This window comes from Camellia sinensis, chromosome 5 (assembly GCF_055761805.1).
Source record: "Camellia sinensis isolate YWXY chromosome 5, ASM5576180v1, whole genome shotgun sequence".
NCBI lineage: Eukaryota > Viridiplantae > Streptophyta > Magnoliopsida > Ericales > Theaceae > Camellia > Camellia sinensis.
In genome coordinates this window covers 202,984,219-203,003,683 of record NC_138965.1, presented here as the reverse complement: position 1 = coordinate 203,003,683, position 19,465 = coordinate 202,984,219, and the positions used below count along the sequence as shown (strand labels likewise).

The following is a 19,465-nucleotide window of genomic DNA, read 5'->3' as shown; positions in this document are numbered from 1 at the left end:
CATAATACATCTACTAAAACTTTTAAATTATTTCATTCAATTTTCTCAAAAGAAAATGCAAGCTTTCCATTTCTTTCTTCTCTTTTTTTTTTTTTCTTTTCTTTTTTTTTTTAAAATTTTTTTTTTATGCAAAGACAAAATCATTAGTTCATATAAGAACAAATACAAAAAATACACCTGGTCTCTAATTAGGGTTTGAATTGATCCTCGGAGTCTGAGCATTGAGATTGCAACACAAGCATTTTACGACAAATAAAAGATCAAATTTGTATACCCACTCACACCCCAATATTAGGCCCGTGTATAGACTGGCCCAAAAGATGATGGCAAGTGTGAGTAAGTGGACAAATCATGGCCTGTATTTTGCTACCAAATACTGACTAGTCACAATCTTGATCCTCTAACTATGCAATCCACTTTAAAATTCAATTGGAGACAAGCTAATATCAATACAAAACGAGCCTAATACAATACATAACTAAGCTAGAAAAAAAAAAAAAAAAACAAAAAAAACAAAAGCTGCTACACAAATGTTGTGTTTCATGGGTAGATTTGAGAAGGGATTTGAAAAAAAAAATAAAAAATATAAGTAAAATGTGAATAAAATATACATATATTTCACTTAATTTCACATAATTTTTTCCTTTTTCTTTTCAAATTGCTCCCAAAATCTCCCAACCAAACACAACGTAACACTATGTACATGCCCCAAAAAATCATAGACTAGCTTGTATCTAAAGCGAAAGAGCGAATGATATCAAATGCGTAAGAGAAAGAATTCTTGATCTCAGCTGCAAGAGTAGCTCGGTGGAGAAGACATCATGAAGCTCTGAAGAGTTAAACCAAACTGCTGCTGCAACAACGCAAGTCCCGGGCAAAGGAGCAAAAATCAAAATAGCAAAGGAGCAAAAATCAAAATATGAACGAGCAGCCACTGCATCGATATCCCTCGACCCTGCTAGCTGCCCAAACAAAGATAAGTCATTAGTGGATAAATTAACATGCAAATAATGATGAGAATGTACTGAATAATAAAAGGTTCAAAAGCATGACAAGGCATTTTAACACCAATACCCACTTGAGAAAAAGGACTTGACAGTTCAACAGAAAAGTATTGAGACACAGGTGAGGCCGGTCATCATTAAAGGGGGAATTTGTAAAATGAAAGAATTTACTAGATCTACTAGTCTCGTTAATCCTAGAATAAACAGAAGAGGGAGGGGTGACAAGCTGTTATTGAAAAAGTTTTAAAAATTAACCCTAAAAAATAAAAAACGAAGACCTCGTCATGGTCACCCTTACGAAGAGGCAAGTCATTCTTCTCTAGCTATATACCAATTGCCAAGAGAAAGGCAGACCATAAAAAATGGAAACAAAGGCAAATGGAATCTCGTCCATTAGAAGGCGAAGAACCTACCAGTGCTCCTTTATGCAACTACTCAATAAAGCCCAATCCAGTACAGGAAGGGAAGAGAGTTGGGATGGAGACCTACATTACATAGACTCGTCAGTTTTGGCGAAGTACTCATGTCGATACAACACGACACGGGTACAGATGCGAAATCCGGCTGGGATACGGCATGGAGAAAGTGGATACGGGGCATACCTACGATTAGGGCTGAGATCATCTTCGTTACTGTCTTCTCCCACTGTCAATCTCGATCGTCTTTGTCACTCTCTTCTCTCACTGTCAATCTCGATCATCTTCGTCTCTCTCTCTCTCGATCTCCTCTTCGTCTTTGTTTGCTTCTCTCTCTTCGTCTCTATTTACTTCTCTCTCTCTTCGATCTATTCTCTCTCTCTCTCTCCCTCACTCTCTTCGCTTTAATATAATTTGTATGCGTAAAATAAAAAATTATTTATTTTATCATATATAATATAATTTATTTTATGCCTAATTATTTGTTATTTCTATTTTATTTTTTTAACAGAATTTATTATTTCTTAACTTTTTTAAACTCATTTTCATATAATAAATATATTTAAAAAATAACTATTTAACGTATCTCTGTATCTATATCCAAATTTGGATCCATATTCGCGTATCCTTAATTTTTAATTTTGAAATGTCCGACCTTTAGATATGCACTTGCACCAATACCCGCATCTGAGTCCGTGTAACGTATATGGAGACAAATCCCAGCCCTATGAAGCATGGGCACGAACACGATACGGACATGCAAATTTTCAAAAAATGGGGGACACGACATGCTGGGGACACATTCAATATTTATAATTAAATTTATTTATTATATGTCACAAAATTATAATAAGAAAAAATCATTGAAAGGTAATAAAAATACAAAATAACACTATTAAAATTATAAAAAATAAAATTTCATTGATTTAAAAATTAGTTCTTATAATAAAATTAATAAACACATATCATTAAAATTAAGAAAAATAATCAGCAACATAATAATAATAATAATAATAATAATAATAATAACAATAACAGAGGCAGAGAGACAAAAGAAAAAATAAAATAAAATTGGGAAAAAAAATAGGAGAGAGAGAGAGAGATGTTACAATCAACCATATAAAAGAAAAAAAATAAAAAAGAAAATAAAAGTTGAAGATCAAAGCAGAAGAGAGAGAGTGAGAGAGAGAGTGAGAGAGAGAGAGAGAGTGACTGAGAGAGACAACAGAGAAGATTCGAGAAGAAGAAGAATGAAGAAGAAGATCGAAGTTGTACCTTGGATAACAACAAGAGCAGCAAACAGCGACCACCGACCACTGACGACCGATCACCAACGAGCAACGACTGACCAGCGAAGAGCTACCAAGTGTGCCCGACGACCCTCTCTCTCTCTCTCTCTCTTCTATTCTCTCTGTTCTGTTTGAATCTAGGTTAAGAAATTGATCTGTTTTTATTTTTTTACAAATTGACCCCCACAAAAAGTTTCATAAATTTTGAATTTCACCCGCGGTGGGCTGAACGTGTCCGTTACGTGTCCGGCTGCAAAAAAATCAAAAAATAAAATAAAAAATGGGACACCTTTTGTTGCGTATCCAACGCGTGTCCGTGTCCGACACATATCCCAACACTGATACGCAGCCCTTGGAGAGGTGTCCGTGCTTCATAGTCCTAACCCAACAAGGTTGAACCAAACTGGCCTAAGAAAATCACCTAAGATCAGCAAACAAAAAAACGAGGGAGTCAAGGTCATCATAGATTCACAATGCCTATGGATGAGATTAATCCTGACATGGATAGGCCCACAAGGCACACGGCCCACGGTAAACCACCCCGAACCCAGTGCTTGGGGCCAATGGCACAACCCGGTTGCTTGGGTGACAAGGCCCAGAACAGCTGGAGGCCACCTAGGCATGAAGGGCCAACGGCATTTAGGCACACGGCAGGTGGGACACGGGCCACATCAGCAGACAAAGATCTGCAGAGTTATTATCACAACACATCACCATTAATGCAACCCATCACAGCATTTATTACAACAGCACTCCCCGCCGGAACAGAGCCTCCATCACCCTAAACAAGATGAGCTATGGCACAGGCTTTCGGTGGAAAAAGCACGTCACAAGAGACAGGAAAAATGATGACAAAAGGATATAAGCAAGGATAAGAGGGAAAAAAGAAGGTTAAGTTCCTCTCTCTCTCTTGATCTCTCGATATACAGTCTTTTCGTACTCTGCTCTTCTAATTCTTGCACCGGAGGGTTCACTGGGGGACTACCCCGTTCCCCCCCTGAACTTGCTTGCAGGTCATCTGGCGGAGCCCCCTTTTTGAGTCGGAGTCTGGAGAACCTGGGCCGGTCCGATCCATCCACCCGGGAATCGATACATCATCAGTTGGCGCCGTCTGTGGGAAATTACTGGTTTATTCGCGCGGTAGTTGTGTTCACTACCGCCGGAGCCCTCCCTTCTCACTATCACCTCTCCTTTTTGCCCATCTAGGTGTATGGTCACGACTAGGTCCATGGCTTCTCACCACAATGCCTCCGGCCACCAAACAGACCCCTCCCACCCGATCAATCCACCACAATACATCATCGAGCTCACCAACAGCATTAACCGCATGGCCGAGCAAAACCAGGCCCTGATCAATGCGTTACTCCAAAGAAACCCCCCCGCTCCACCTCCAAACGTTCCACCCAACCAAGAAACAGCCCCAGACCATCTCGCTCCACAGCCCCCTCCACCTAACCCAGAAGGTTCGCAGCACCTTCCTCCCCAACATGAAAACATACCACCTCCACGCCCGCCGGTTGCAGTACTGACCCCTGAGGGGGAAGCTAGCAGCGTCCAGCCTCCATTGGCCGACCATGGCGACACCACCCCCCTCTGGGACGCTGAAATCCGAGCTATGAAACTCCAACTACAAGGGGTCATGCAGAACATCCAGCACAAGCCCTCGGCCACCGCCAACTCACCTTTTGTTGCCTCCATCCGCGACAAACCATTGCCTGCCAAATTCAAGATGCCTACCATTGACTCCTTCGATGGCACGACGGACCCAGTCGACCATCTGGAAACCTACCGCACCCTCATGGTCCTCCATGCCTTTCCTGATGAGATCATGTGCCGAGCTTTTCCAGTGACACTAAAGGGATCAGCTCGGCTGTGGTTTAGCCAGCTACCGGCGGAGTCCGTCTCCGCCTTTCAACACCTCAGTGACTCCTTCCTGAGCCATTTTATTGGAGCCCAGCGTCAGAGGCGCCCGGCCACCCAGCTCCTTAACATTCGTCAGACTGAGGGGGAGTCGCTCCGCAGCTTTGTCACCCGTTTCAATACCGAAGCCCTTCAAGTAGCAGAAAATGACGACAAGGTCATCCTCACCGCCTTTATGGCCGGCCTGCGGTCGTCTGACTTCCTCTTCTCCCTCTCCAAAAACCCCCCAACCACCATGGCAACCCTACTATCCAAAGCTCAGAAATACATGAATGCTGAAGATTCCCTGGCCGCTCGACAAGAGCCGACCCCTAAAAATCCGACTCCCAGAGAGAAGAGGAAAGACTCCGAGCCCAGAACCGCCCAGTATAATGACCACCCCCCCCCCGAACTGACCGATCGATTCCGACCCGACCGCCCGGTCGGTTCGAGCGGTACACCCCTCTCAACTCCCCTATGGGTCACGTCCTAAACCAGATCCAGCGGGACTACCCCCTCAAATGGCCCCTACCATCCCGAAACCCTTCCACCCGGAAAGATCAGTCCAAATACTGCCGTTTCCACCAAGACCATGGCCATACCACCGACGAGTGCATTAACCTCAAAGACCAGATCGAGACCTTCATCCGCCAGGGCCGTCTCAGCCGATTCACAGACCCCCGTCCCCCACAGCGACAAAGAACTGACCATCCCAGGAACAATCGCCGACGCACACCGCCCCGCAATCCAGCCCCACCAAACGAAGGCCACGATCGCCCCCCACCACAGCCTCGACCTCCGGGCAATCCCCCCCCACCAGTCGGCGAAATTAGAGTCATTTCAGGAGGCCTTGCTTGCGGGGGGCCATCCCGCTCCGCCCAGAAGGCAGAACTCAGAAAAATCAGACAAGGCTCAGACAAATCAGTAATGACGGTGGACCGACCACCCAAACAGTCAAAACAATGGATCGAACCCATCACCTTCACTGATACCGACTGTGCCGGAGTCCGTTACCCACACGATGACCCCCTTGTCATTTCCGCCATCCTCTCCAACTACAAAGTCAGACGAGTCCTCATAGACAACGGCAGCTCTTCGGACATCATCTTCCTCAATTGCTTCCGCCAACTCAAGGTTGGGGAAGAGAGCCTGTCCCCTCTCCAAACCCCTCTGGTCGGCTTCACCGGAGACCGAGTGACCTCCATCGGCTCCATCGATCTGCCTATCACCATCGGTGAGCACCCGCGGCAGACCACTAAGCTGCTCACCTTCCTCGTGGTCGACTGCCCCTCCGCTTACAACATCATCCTTGGCCGCACAGCCCTAAATACCTTCCAAGCCATCACTTCCACGTACCATCTGGCCATGAAATTTTCCACCGACCTCGGCGTCGGAACCGTCAAAGGCGAACAAACCACAGCCAGGGAGTGTTATGTCGCCTCACTCAAAGAAGTCAAGCTAAAAGAGGCCATGATCATCGAAGGGCTTGACGTCCGAGACGAGGACGAGCTGGTCAGAGGTGAACCTGTAGAGGAACTTGTTGAAGTCAACATTGATCCCACCAATCCAATCAGAACCGCCAAGATCGGCAGCCAATTACCCGCTCAAGCCAAGGCCGACCTTACTGCCCTCTTAACCAAGCACAGAGATGTATTCGCCTGGACTCATTCTGACATGCCAGGCATCGACCCCTCCTTCATAACCCATCGCCTTAGCATCGAACCTCATTTTCGACCCCACCGCCAGAAGCAGCGCATCTTCCATCCGGAGCGCAACACCCTTATAGCCGCCGAAGTTAACAAACTCCTCGAGGCCCAATTCATCAGAAATGTGGACTATCCTAGGTGGTTGTCCAATGTGGTCCTCGTCCGAAAACACAATGGCAAATGGCGGCTTTGTGTCGACTACTCGGACTTGAACCGAGCATGTCCTAAAGACAGTTACCCCCTCCCTCGCATAGATCTGTTGGTCGACGCCACCGCCGGTCATCAAATGCTCAGCTTCATGGATGCCTTCTCTGGGTACAACCAAATCCTAATGCACACATCCGACCAGGAGGACACATCATTTATTACCGACCGCGGTACTTACCATTACCGGGTAATGCCGTTCGGATTGAAGAATGCTGGGGCCACTTATCAGCGGCTGGTTAACACCATCTTCCATCACCAAATAGGCCGGAATATGGAAGTCTACGTCGACGACATGCTAGTCAAAAGCAAATACTCCTCCGACCACCTCACTGATTTACGAGAAACCTTCACCACCCTGCGTAAGTACCAGATGAAGCTCAACCCAGAGAAATGCGCGTTCGGCGTAGGATCTGGCAAATTTTTGGGTTTTATGGTCAGCCAACGCGGCATCGAAGCTAACCCTGAGAAGATCAAAGCCTTGGTCGAGATGCAGTCACCTCGGACGGTCAAAGAAGTTCAGAGGCTCACCGGCCGAGTGGCAGCCCTTAACCGCTTCATATCCCGCGCGACAGATAAGTGCTTGCCCTTCTTCAAAGTCCTTCGGCAGACCTTTGAATGGACAACTGAGTCCGAAGAGGCCTTCCAACAGTTAAAGCAATGCATGGCTAACCCCTCCCTTCTCTCTCAAGCAATCACGGGTGAGCCTCTCTTCCTCTACCTAGCAGTATCCGAAACCGCAGTCAGTGCGGCTCTCCTCCGAGAAGATGGCTCAGTCCAACGACCGGTCTATTACATTAGCCGAGCTCTCAGGGGCGCGGAGCAGAACTACCCCTTGCTGGAAAAACTATCCCTGGCCTTGGTCATTGCCTCTAGACGACTCCGCCCATACTTCCAAGCCCACTCCATAGTGGTCCTCACCGACCAGCCCCTGAAGAAGGTCATGCAGCAACCGGAACTCTCAGGCAGATTGATGCAGTGGTCAGTAGAACTCAGCCAGTTTGACATCTCTTACCGCCCTCGGACAGCAATCAAAGGGCAAGCTATAGCTGATTTCATCATGGAATTCACTAAACCGACCCCGACCACCACACCCCCGCCCTTACCAACTCTAACAGAGCCAGAAGATCCTCATTCCTGGACCCTCAATGTTGATGGGTCGTCCCGAAGAGAAGGAAGCGGTGCCGGCATCATCCTCACCTCTCCTGAAGGCGGTCACTTCAAATGTGCCCTCCGTTTCCTGTTTGAAGCAAGCAACAATGAAGCCGAATATGAGGCATTAATAGCAGGACTCCGCCTCGCCAAGGACATAGGGGTCAACCACCTCCGAGTCTTCAGCGACTCCCAACTCGTCGTCGGTCAAATGACGGGGGACTTTGACGCCAAGGACGATACGATGCGAGCCTACAGAGACCTGGCACTCCCTCTTGCTCGCCTCTTCAATACCTTCCACATCAGACATATTCCTCGGGCAGACAACTCCAAAGCAGACGAAATGGCTCAGTTGGCTTCAGCTGACCATCCTACTCTCAGCCATGACGTCCGCATAGAATACCTACACCACCCGGCCGTTTCACCGAGTCTACAAGCTATACAACACATTCAAAATGAACCTATCCCATGGGCATCCGACATCCTCCTATTCCTGACCACAGGAGCACTCCCAGAGGACCAGCAGCAGGCTTCCAAAGTCCGATCCCGAGCGTCCAATTACGTCATCATCGACGACATATTGTACAAACGCGGTTTCTCCCGGCCATACCTACGCTGCCTCAATCCAGCGCAAGCAACTTACGTAATGCAGGAAATCCATGAGGGGATTTGTGGCAATCACTCAGGAGGCAGGTCCCTTGCCCAGAAGGTACTCCGTACTGGGTATTTTTGGCCAACACTCAGTCAGGATACGACTGATTTCGTGCTCAAATGCGACAAATGCCAACGCTTCGCCAACATCCCTCATGCTCCTCCTACAGAGTTAATCACACTCTGCAGTCCTTACCCGTTTTCCAAATGGGGGATTGACCTGGTCGGTCCCCTTCCCACCGGTCGAGGTCAGACCAAATTCGCAATCGTTGCCATCGATTACTTCACCAAGTGGGTCGAAGCTGAACCCCTTGCCACAATCACCGAGCGGAACACAACCAGGTTTATCTGGCAATCGATCATTTGCCGATTTGGCATCCCTCAAGCCATCATCTCTGACAATGGCAAACAATTCGATAACGCGAAGTACAGAAAATTTTGTGCAGATCTCCAGATCCAACCGTGCTTCTCCTCCCCCGGTCACCCCCAGGCAAACGGCCAAGTTGAAGTCACCAACCGTTCCCTTCTCAAAATCATCAAAACCAAGCTCGAAGCTGCTAAAGGCCTTTGGGCCGAGGAACTGCCCAATGTACTCTGGGCTTACCGAACCACTGCTCGCACCCCCACCGGCGAAACCCCTTTTCGCTTAACATATGGCGCTGAGGCGGTTATCCCGGTAGAGGTCGGCCTCCCCACTCCTAGGGTTTTACACCCGGATCTGGCCTCAGCCGAAGAGCTCCATCGAACACACCTCGATCTAATCGAAGAGCTCAGAGAAACCGCTGCTGTCAGATTGGCTTCTTACCAGCAGAAAATGAGAACACACTACAACCGCCGAGTCCGACCTCGAGAATTCTCCGTCGGGGATCTTGTCTTACGAGAAGTGACTCTCGCCACAAAGAATCCAGCCGAGGGCAAACTGGCAGCCAAATGGGAGGGCCCCTACATCGTCAAAGCCCGACCACGACCAGGCACTTACCGACTCCAAGACATGGAAGGCCGAGACCTGCCCCATCCCTGGAATGCAGAACATCTGAAGCGTTACTATCAATAAGTTCATATTTTTGTATTACCAATATTGTTGTGTTCCCCTTTTCTTTATATATAAAGCAAATTCCGATTGCAGATCTACACTGTCATAATTCAAATGTTTGTATGACGATCCCATAACATTGCCACCGACAGCAACTCAAAACTTCACAACCTCGGCCAGCCTCAGCACTTCAAAGCCTCGGCCAGACCGAGCAGTCAAAACCTCGCCCAGACCGAGCACTCAAAGCCTCGGCCAGACCGAGCACTCAAAGCCTCGGCCAGACCGAGCACTCGAAGCCTCGGCCAGACCGAGCGCTCAAAGCCTCGGCCAGACCGAGCACTCAAAGCCTCGGCCAGACCGAGCACTCGAAGCCTCGGCCAGACCGAGCACTCGAAGCCTCGGCCAGACCGAGCGCTCAAAGCCTCGGCCAGACCGAGCACTCAAAGCCTCGGCCAGACCGAGCACTTAAAGCCTCGTCCGTTTTGAAACCTCCTCATAACACTTACATTTTTCACATTCACTTTCAAATTTACACTTAACTGTCTAGCCACTACTTGTAACTTACCCTTTACCCTCATTTGTGGACTTTTACTGCACAAAATTTCTTACTCATTTTTACTGCACAAGGTTTTTATTCACTTTTGCTGCACAAACAGTCAGCTGCCAACAGACACAAAATAACATTCGTACACAAATTCATCTTAACCAAACTCTTCACGTATTTATCCATTCACTCATAGAATTACAATGTAAAAAAAAAAAAAAAAAAAAAAAAAAAAAAAAAAAAACAATGCACAAAAATTACAATGTATACATTTAACCAAACCCCACAGAACACGCCCAGCTCTTCTTCTCCTTGGCTACTCTTCCTCGCTGGATGCTAGATCCTCTTCTTCAACGCCTTCGTCCAGGGGGGTCTGGGCCACATCATCTTCGCCTATTGTCACACTACTCAGGTCCAAGTCTGGAAACAGCTCCTCAGCTCTACGCTTGAACATTTTCCAACCACTGTCCCAGTACTCGGCCATTTCATGCTTATAGAAGTCGGACTGCTGGAAGCTTTCAATCACCTCTGATTCTGTCCTACCTCCAGCAGTCTTCATTGACGGGCCCAACCCCCCAGGCTCTTGACCAGCCAGACTCCTGGCGACAGCAGCATCCACCTCCATTTGAAATTCGGAGGATCCTTTATACTACTCCACTGCTGCGACGCATAGATCAGGGTAGGCCGCCTTTTCAGACGCCGCCTTCGCCCTCTCCTCGTCCAGCTCCCTTTGCAGAGCCACCCTTCCAGCAGCTGCCGTCGCCCTCTCCTCTTCCATCCCCTTCCTCAGACCCTCTAGCTCCGCCGCCATCTTCACCTTCTCCATCTCCCATTCCCTCAGAAGCCTCCCCTTGTCCTCCTCTGCTCTGGTGCGCTCCTCCCCCAGCTCCTTCAGCAGGTCTCCAATTCTGGAGTCCGCTTCATCCTTCTGCCTGACCAGCTCTTCATTGCTGGTCATAGCCTCCTCATGCCTCTCGACCGCCACCGCGCAGGCCTTCTCGGACTCTTCCAATTTTTTGTGCTCACCAGCCAGTTGGAACTCCAGTGACACAACCTTACGGCGTGTGTCCTCCAGTTCCAACTTGACTGCTGGCAGGTCGGCATAGGCAGTCTCCCAGTCGGCACTATCCTCCCTCAACTTGGCCAGCTGGACCCTGACCTCCTCAGCCTTCAACTTGGCGGCCTCAGCTTTCCTGAGAAGAGCCCCCGCTAAGGTAGTCACCTCCATTTGGGCGGAGCATAACCCCCTCAGCAGGTCGGCCTCACTATACCCAGATGCCGCGCGCAGAGCTCCTTCGTCCACAATCCTCACCAGGCGGTCGGCTCCCGCCCTGGCTGGGCCTTCTTCTCCCTCCATCCTCCCAGCTACCGCGCGCGCATGATAAATAGCCGTGGCCACACGAACCCCCCCTTCCTGGGGGTCGGGCCTCCTCTGAACCTGTTCCCTCCCGCTCGACGCCGCCTCCCCCACCCCAGCCTCCGCTTGTACTGGTGGACCCACCTCCACAACCTCCACCGTTGGGATGATCTCCACTTCCTCTGGGGCGTCCTTTGCCGCCGACTCCTCTGCATCCGTTGGGGCCACCTTCGCCCTCTTGGCCCCAGACTCCTCTGCAGCCTCCTCTGGGGCCCCCCTCTTCTTCTTCTCCTTCTTTTTCTTCATGGCCGTCACAACCCCTCTGGCCTTTTCCTTTACAGGGTCTACAGGCGGCGGAAGCGGCTCAAAGCTACCCAAGTCTTTTTCCCCCAAAGGCCTAGGGCGCGGTCGGATCCTCTCCCGCGAGAGCGGTTCAGCCGGTCGGCCCCTCTGCGCCTCTATCAACTTCGCGGCCTTGGCCATAATGGCTCGATCCTCCATCTCCTGTGCTCTTCTCCTCTCTTCCAACTCCCCCCGGTCGAGGTCTCCACCTTTCGGCTGCGGTCCCAGCCCCGCCTCAAACAGTGCTGACGGCTGGACAAGATCGTCCCACCTGGCTTTCTCTCTCTCTCTCCACTCCCTCACTTTCTTCACCCTCTCTTCCGCCACCACCCCCAGCCTAGACTCCATCGACCGATTTGGCACCTTCCACATGGTGCGCACCCCCATCCCCCCATTAACTGACACGAAAAACCACCGTGGCCGCCACCCCTTGATCGACGTAGGCAGCCCCGCCACCAACCCCCTGCCCATCACCGCCTGTAGGGTGACCCACGTTTCTTGCTGCCCCGACGCTTTGTAACATGAGAAGAACTCGTCGATCGTCATGGCCTCTCCTCCATTCGCCTTAGGCCACGCACTCGCACAAGCCATCAGAATCTTCCACGCATTGGGCATCAACTGCCCCGGCGCTACCTCCAGGCGATTTAGCACATCAACCACCACTTGAGGCAATGGCAGCCTCAGCCCCCCTTTCAGCGCCTCCTCGTACAGGGAAAACTCCCCTGGCTTCACCATAGACGGCCTTTCCTCTGGCGTCGGCAACCGTAAATCTACCTCCGCCGGAATCTGGTATCGCTCCCTAATCGCCTCCAAATCCGCCACCGTGAGCGTGGATCTGTCCGCCTTAGTGTGCCACTGCCCCGACTCCACCTGGTTTAATGGCTTTGGGGCCAATATCAAGCCCGATGCCTCTGCCCTGTACTGCGCTGCTAACTCCTCCCCATCATCGTCCCCCAACGGGTCTACCCTCACGTTAACTACTCCTTCTTGTGCCATTTCTAGGGCTTGCTCACAAAACACTTCTGACGCAACCACAAGAAAGTTGAGAGAATGCTACACAGATATGTCGCACGCCGTGAAAGAGTTGGATATTTTGAGTTCTTGTCCCACGGTAGGTAAAACGCATTATACCTAAAACCTACGGTTTTGCCCGTATTCCACGGATCCACATTAATTTTCACCCGTTTCAAAACCTTTCAAATCAACCGCCAAAAACGCCTTTTCAAAACCCCCCGTGACCTATCGCTTCATTTCTTGCTCCAACGCTTCATCTTCCCCCACGACACTGCCACGTGTATGGCCACGATGCACTGTCCCCTACCCTTACCCTGTCTTTTCCATTTTCACATCAGCACATTTTAGAACCCCACGCCCCCCTGGTTGGCACACCTCACGGTCGACCTCTGCCGCTCGGCCACCCTCGTGGTCGGCCCACCTCACGGCCGACCCCTCCCGCTCGGCTACCCTCATGATCGGCACGTCTCACGGCCGACCTCTGCCGCTCGGCCACCCTAGTGGTCGGCCCACCTCACGGCCGACCCCTCCCGCTCGGCTACCCTCATGATCGGCACGTCTCACGGCCGACCTCTGCCGCTCGGCCACCCTCGTGGTCGGCCCACCTCACGGCCGACCCCTCCCGCTCGGCTACCCTCATGATCGGCACGTCTCACGGCCGACCTCTCCCGCTCGGTCACCCCCGTGGTCGCCCCGCCTCACGGTCGACCCCTCCCGCTCGGCCACCCTCGTGGTCGGCCCGCCTCACGGTCGACACCTCCCGCTCGGCTCTCCTCGCAGTCGGCACACCTTCCAGTCGGCCTCTCCACCCGTTTCACACTTCTCTCCCTTCTCACTATTCCCTTCGTTGGTCTAAAGCTGCACTCGGAAATGGGGGACTACTGACATGGATAGGCCCACAAGGCACACGGCCCACGGTAAACCACCCCGAACCCAGTGCTTGGGGCCAATGGCACAACCCGGTTGCTTGGGTGACAAGGCCCAGAACAGCTGGAGGCCACCTAGGCATGAAGGGCCAACGGCATTTAGGCACACGGCAGGTGGGACACGGGCCACATCAGCAGACAAAGATCTGCAGAGTTATTATCACAACACATCACCATTAATGCAACCCATCACAGCATTTATTACAACAGCACTCCCCGCCGGAACAGAGCCTCCATCACCCTAAACAAGATGAGCTATGGCACAGGCTTTCGGCGGAAAAAGCACGTCACAAGAGACAGGAAAAATGATGACAAAAGGATATAAGCAAGGATAAGAGGGAAAAAAGAAGGTTAAGTTCCTCTCTCTCTCTTGATCTCTCGATATACAGTCTTTTCGTACTCTGCTCTTCTAATTCTTGCACCGGAGGGTTCACTGGGGGACTACCCCGTTCCCCCCCTGAACTTGCTTGCAGGTCATCTGGCGGAGCCCCCTTTTTGAGTCGGAGTCTGGAGAACCTGGGCCGGTCCGATCCATCCACCCGGGAATCGATACATCATCAAATCCTAAAGGTAATCTGTCATGTGATGCCTACCTAAGGAAAAGTCGAATGTTTATAGGGTTTATGCATTTGCCAAATCTTGCAAGAGGAAATAGGAAGGTAGAAAAATTTTGTTGATGGTGCATTAGATTAGAAATTGAGGCTAGCAAATGACAGGTTGATTTAATTGAAATACCATAATGATGTACTTCTTGGCAAAAATTAAATTTTAACCTTTAATAAATAGTCACATGTTGCAAAGCCTAGAATTATGATTCAATTATTGGCAAATCAAATATTGCCACATATTGTGGTAGCAATCAAGATCATAAGCAGATTTTAACTTGACAAGTTTTAGAGACCCAACAATAGAGAGAGAAAATCAAGAGAGAATGAGAACGATGGAGAAAAACAGAAACACAGAACAAGGACACAGAGGGCATGAACCTGCACCAAGGATTCTAGAGTGTTTTTTTCCTAAAGTTTCCTAAAGTGGTTTATTATGTGGTTAAGATTTAATGTTGAAAAATTGATGTGACTTGTCATTAAATCTCAACCACACAATGCACTACTCTATGAAACTTTAGGAAAAAAAAAAACTCTAGAGGATCCTTGCTTATGAACCTGATGTCAATCGTGTCTCAGTGGAAGTTGACGTCGGAGCCCACGTCGTTTGGAGAGGAGAAGCTGTCAGTTTTAGTTGAACGTGAGTAAGAATATAGAAAATTAATTTCAGCATATAGTGAGTAAGAAGCTCAGAGTTTCAGATTCAGAAGCTCAGAGTTTCAGATTCAGGCTGGATATTGATAGTCTCTCAGGCAAGATTCAAATTAATTTCCATCTCTCTCTCTCTCTCTCTCTCTCTCTCTCTCTCTCTCTCATCACGTCACATCACAAAATGCTAAGTCTCAACAGATTATGTGTGTGAAAAGCGCATGATGCACACGCCAGGTGAACACCTCATCTAGTGAGGCTTACGCATTGTTGGTGTTGCGAACAAAAATTCAAGCCTCAGTGTGTTTTGGGAACGCTTTGCCCTAATGTGCACCCCACAAACGCCTTTGAAAATTTTGTTCAAAATGGACATGCATTTTTGGGACATCTAAAGAGAGAAAGATGGACAAACAACATGGGACAAAGGGAGTACAATACTATATTCTTTCATGAAATAGTACGCTCTGTTGTCACTCACCTCAGTCGTAATATAAGTAGTATGTCTGACCTCAACAAATTCCCCAGGACAAATTGCAGTTAAGAATTTTAAGATAGATTAAAATAGTTGGAACCCCCCTGTTGTACAATGACTGCAACCAAGGGCATTAAGCAAATGGCAAAAGATCAAACAACATTTTGCTTAACAAATGCACAAAATAAAGTCATAATACTATTCGTATCATCACGTAATGATAATCCACAGTCAGATTAGCAATAAAAGGTAGGCAAACAAAAAGGGGTGAATTCTTCCCTATTTCATACACTAAAATTTACCCCACATGGTTTCTGTTACTACTCCTGTAATAGTACATGGTTTTTCTTACTACTCCTGTAATAGTAGTAGTAGTAGTAGTAATAGTAATGATGACGATGATACACTAAAATTACCGTTCATCTGGATTTAGATATATGACTTCTGCTTTCGGAGATGCTCTGGGAAATCGTGTCAACTCTTTTATATGTAAATCCTTTTCCATCAGAAGTACCTTGATTGGCCAATATTGTCATCTTCTTGAGTATGGTTGAATGTGCTAAAAGAATCTTAACAAAGTGCATTTCAGGTTCAAAACCTGAAAAAATGTTGCATCTTCAATTTTCGAAGCTGGTTCAAAGATAAATTTGTAAAGTCTTGCGCTTGCAAATATTCTACAACAGGATCCTTGATACGATCTAGCAGCTAGAAAAAATACAACACGATCATACAATCAAAATATTCCAAACATAACATTAAGCATAAAAACACAAGAAAAGGACTTCTGCAGCAACTCACCCACATGCTGATTTTAAGTTTTTGTAAGTTGGGGAAGCTTTTAATCAAGCAAAGAGCACATGAGACGAGATCAAGTTTATGGCATCAAATATTCAACAGAAAAAGAACTTTGAGATGGTTCAAAGTACTTGGCAGTCTCTTTGGTACTTTACCTACAGCCAAGAACTTGAAGCAAATACAGCAAAGAGAGTAAGAAACATGGTTTACTAAGAAAACCCATTTTCTATAAACTGAAACTTTCTTACCTTCAAAATGTTACTATCCAGATACAGGTTCTCAATAGCAGGTAGAGAATGGAAAAACTTGACCAATTCAGAGTCTTTGTCTTTCTCATGCTGTTTAACATTTGCATCCAAGGGAAACAAGACAATTGAAATTGCTGCAAGATGGGGGGTACTTTTGAAAGAAATTAATTTGAAAAAGCCAAGAAAGCTGAAAACTTTGAGATTAGGGGCATTGATTTTGAGGGAGTCAAAACTGCTGCAATCATCTAACCTTAATTGTTCAAGCAGGGGGCAATTAGAGATGAAACTTCCAAAATTTTCTTTTACAATAACGACATTCTCGAGTTCAAGGTTAACAAGCCTACCAAATCCCTTGAATGTAGGTGGTGGTTTGAATACACAAAAAGAAATATTCAAATGCCTTAGTTGTAGAAACGAATGTATGTGTCAAGGACATTCATGGTACAGGCCAATTGCAAGGCGAAGGGTGAACTTCTGGATATTTTTCTTCAACAGGATAAGGATCCAATTGTTTATATCAAGACAGTTTCCAAATGGGGGAACACACAGCTTGAAATTAATTAGTGGCCCTTGATGAAGCAATAGAACTTGGTAAATAATTGCCTTGAGTTTTCCATTTCCCCACGATTTTACGAAGAACTGATCATCAAATACCAGTTGTGGAAGTGTTACCCATTTGTACCTCCACCTGCTTGATAAGACACTTGTCCTCACTGCATCCCTCAATGACAAGTGCTTCAGAATATTTTCAGTGACATTAATTTGGTAGATTGCTGATTATATCTTTAGTAGAGCTCTGAAATCTTCTTCATTGTACAGTGTTTGAAGTCTACAAAAAATTAAAAATCAGGTAAAGCAATTAATCATACCATGAATTTCCATTCCAATTTAGTGCATCAATATAAAGGCTAGGATACAAGGAAGAACAAAAAGGTATATGTGTCTTGATTAAATACCCACCAATTACAAAGGTTGAGTTAGTCAGCCACATAACATCTTTAGAACTCAAAAATGTTTTGAACCTCAATTAAAAGAGGTTGAAACTGTTTAACCAACTGGTACTAGTCTGATTGGCCAGAACCCCTGCACCACACTAGGAGGTCAAAGGTTCAAGTGTTGCCATAGGCAAGAAACCCCCCTCCCCTAGACTATGACCTCCGTTGTGGCAAAAACAAAAAAGAGAGATATTGAAATTATTTGCAAATTGCAACATTTTTGCCTTGATTATATGGAAAATTAAACAAACTACAGAGCTCTGGTGTTTTAACTTTTAACACACTTGTTTTTCTTATTTTCTTCAAATGGGTTAGCCCCCACAATTATGCTTCATTCAAAAGATTAGTGTCAAATAAACAGAAAGGGATTACAAAAACTCTAATATTCACAATAAAATAGCAAATTCATGACAGAAGTTTGCCTTTTTTGCTTTCCAAACAATACCCACAACATTACTTCAATCCAGATATACCTACACTTGACCCAGATTGATACACAGTTTATTATACAAAATTTTCGATAATCAATTGCATTTTCATGAGAGTAATACTAATGGAGAAAATGAAGATAATCTAAACCCTAACCCTAATAAAAGGCATTATACATAGGTGTTGTTTCGAGAGTTACCTCAGTGGGGAATCTGGAAACGATGGGATGAAGTGTAGAAAGAAACTACCCTTTTCCCGCTAAAGATAATAGGGTTCTCTTTTTCAGCCAGTTCACTCTCAATCTCTCTCTCTCTCTCTCTCTCTCTCAAATCACAGAGAACACAATGATCAAACCATCAATGGGATTTTATAAAATTTAGAATCAGACAAAATCATGAAAAGTTTTCAAATCAGAACTAGTAAAATGTAGTTTGATTCGATTTGTAATCATGATTTTAAAAAATATTCATCTTGTTTGGTTTTCAGAAACCTTTTAAAAAATTCTCTTTTTTTTTCATATTTTTTTATTTTAATGAATTATTTTAATAGTTGAAGTAATTTTTTTTTTGAAATTTTTAAACACATTTAACACAAATACACTTAAAAGTATAATATTTGTGAATTTTTTTTAAAAAAATTCATTAAATACCAAAATATATATATATATATATATATGTATGTATAAACAAAACAAAAATTCAACACATTTTTCGTATTTTTGTGTATTTATTAAAATTTTAAAATATTTTTTTACAAATTTTTATTATTTAGATATATCTAAGTACTGTGTATCTGGAAAAGTAAAAAAAAAAATTATTTAAAATTTTAAAAATATTCACTACAAATAAAAAAAACACAAGAAACAAAAAAACTCAATTTTTAAAAAATTAAATTAAAAAAAAAACTGCAACTAAATATTCTGATTATCATTATTGCCATCATCATCATCATCATGAAACATTGTGCATTTGGCCAAAAAAAAATAGTTTACCTTTTTAAAATGGGTAAATTACGAATATATTCATGAGATTTGCTTAAAATACAAATTATCCCATATAGCTTGGAAAATTACAAATATTTTCCTATTAGAATTTTTTATTTAACAGAGTTAATTGAAAAAATGAAATTTCTAACTGTTCACCTATACAATAATAAAATTATCTAAATTATTAATTGAAATAAAATTTTAACATTATTAAAAACTGTTAATTAACTTGATGATTTATTAATAAAAAAAATCTATTTGTTATGAAATTAGAAACCTTAGAGGCATAATGTAATTTCTAAAACCATAAGGATAATTTGTAATTTAAGTAAATCTCAGGGGGTGTGTTTGTAATTTATCCTTTTAAATTGAGACTTTTTTTTAGTTTAGAATTAAAAAGTTTGTTTAGGAATTTTTTTTTATTTTTTATTTTTAAAATTTTATGAAAGAAAAAATAAAATTATTATAATTTCGATACCATATTTTATTTTATTAATTAATTAATTTTTTTCTTTTTGGTTACTTTTTTTTAGTATCTATCTAAATTGCCAAATGAAGCCATTATTTATAGTAATTTGTTTAGTGATAGATTAGATGTCAGATTAAATATTGTAATTATTTTTTAAGTTCTTTTAAATTAGTTGTTCATCTGTAATTTTCTTTTTAATTGTAGTAATACATTGATAATAATTGATAATTGGTTGACCAAATGCAAGAGATAAAAGTAATCATAAATTAATTAATTCTTTTT

At 45.2% G+C, this 19,465-nt stretch overlaps 1 long non-coding RNA gene across 9 annotated transcripts; it reads right to left on the bottom strand.

Moving 5' to 3' along the window:
- Positions 1-392: 392 nt before the first annotated feature.
- On the bottom strand, positions 393-18,225 carry LOC145791151 (uncharacterized). Of its 9 annotated transcripts, none has more exons than XR_014330876.1 (7): positions 17,929-18,211; positions 16,306-17,134; positions 16,061-16,225; positions 15,269-15,967; positions 14,701-14,763; positions 2,999-3,130; positions 393-962 (listed from the first exon to the last, which is right to left on the bottom strand). It is a non-coding gene; the product is annotated as an uncharacterized LOC145791151 (long non-coding RNA). The 9 variants fall into 9 exon arrangements; XR_014330879.1 differs by having other exon boundaries at positions 15,679-15,967; positions 17,929-18,207; XR_014330874.1 differs by having other exon boundaries at positions 14,701-15,967; positions 17,929-18,214.
- Positions 18,226-19,465: the final 1,240 nt, after the last annotated feature.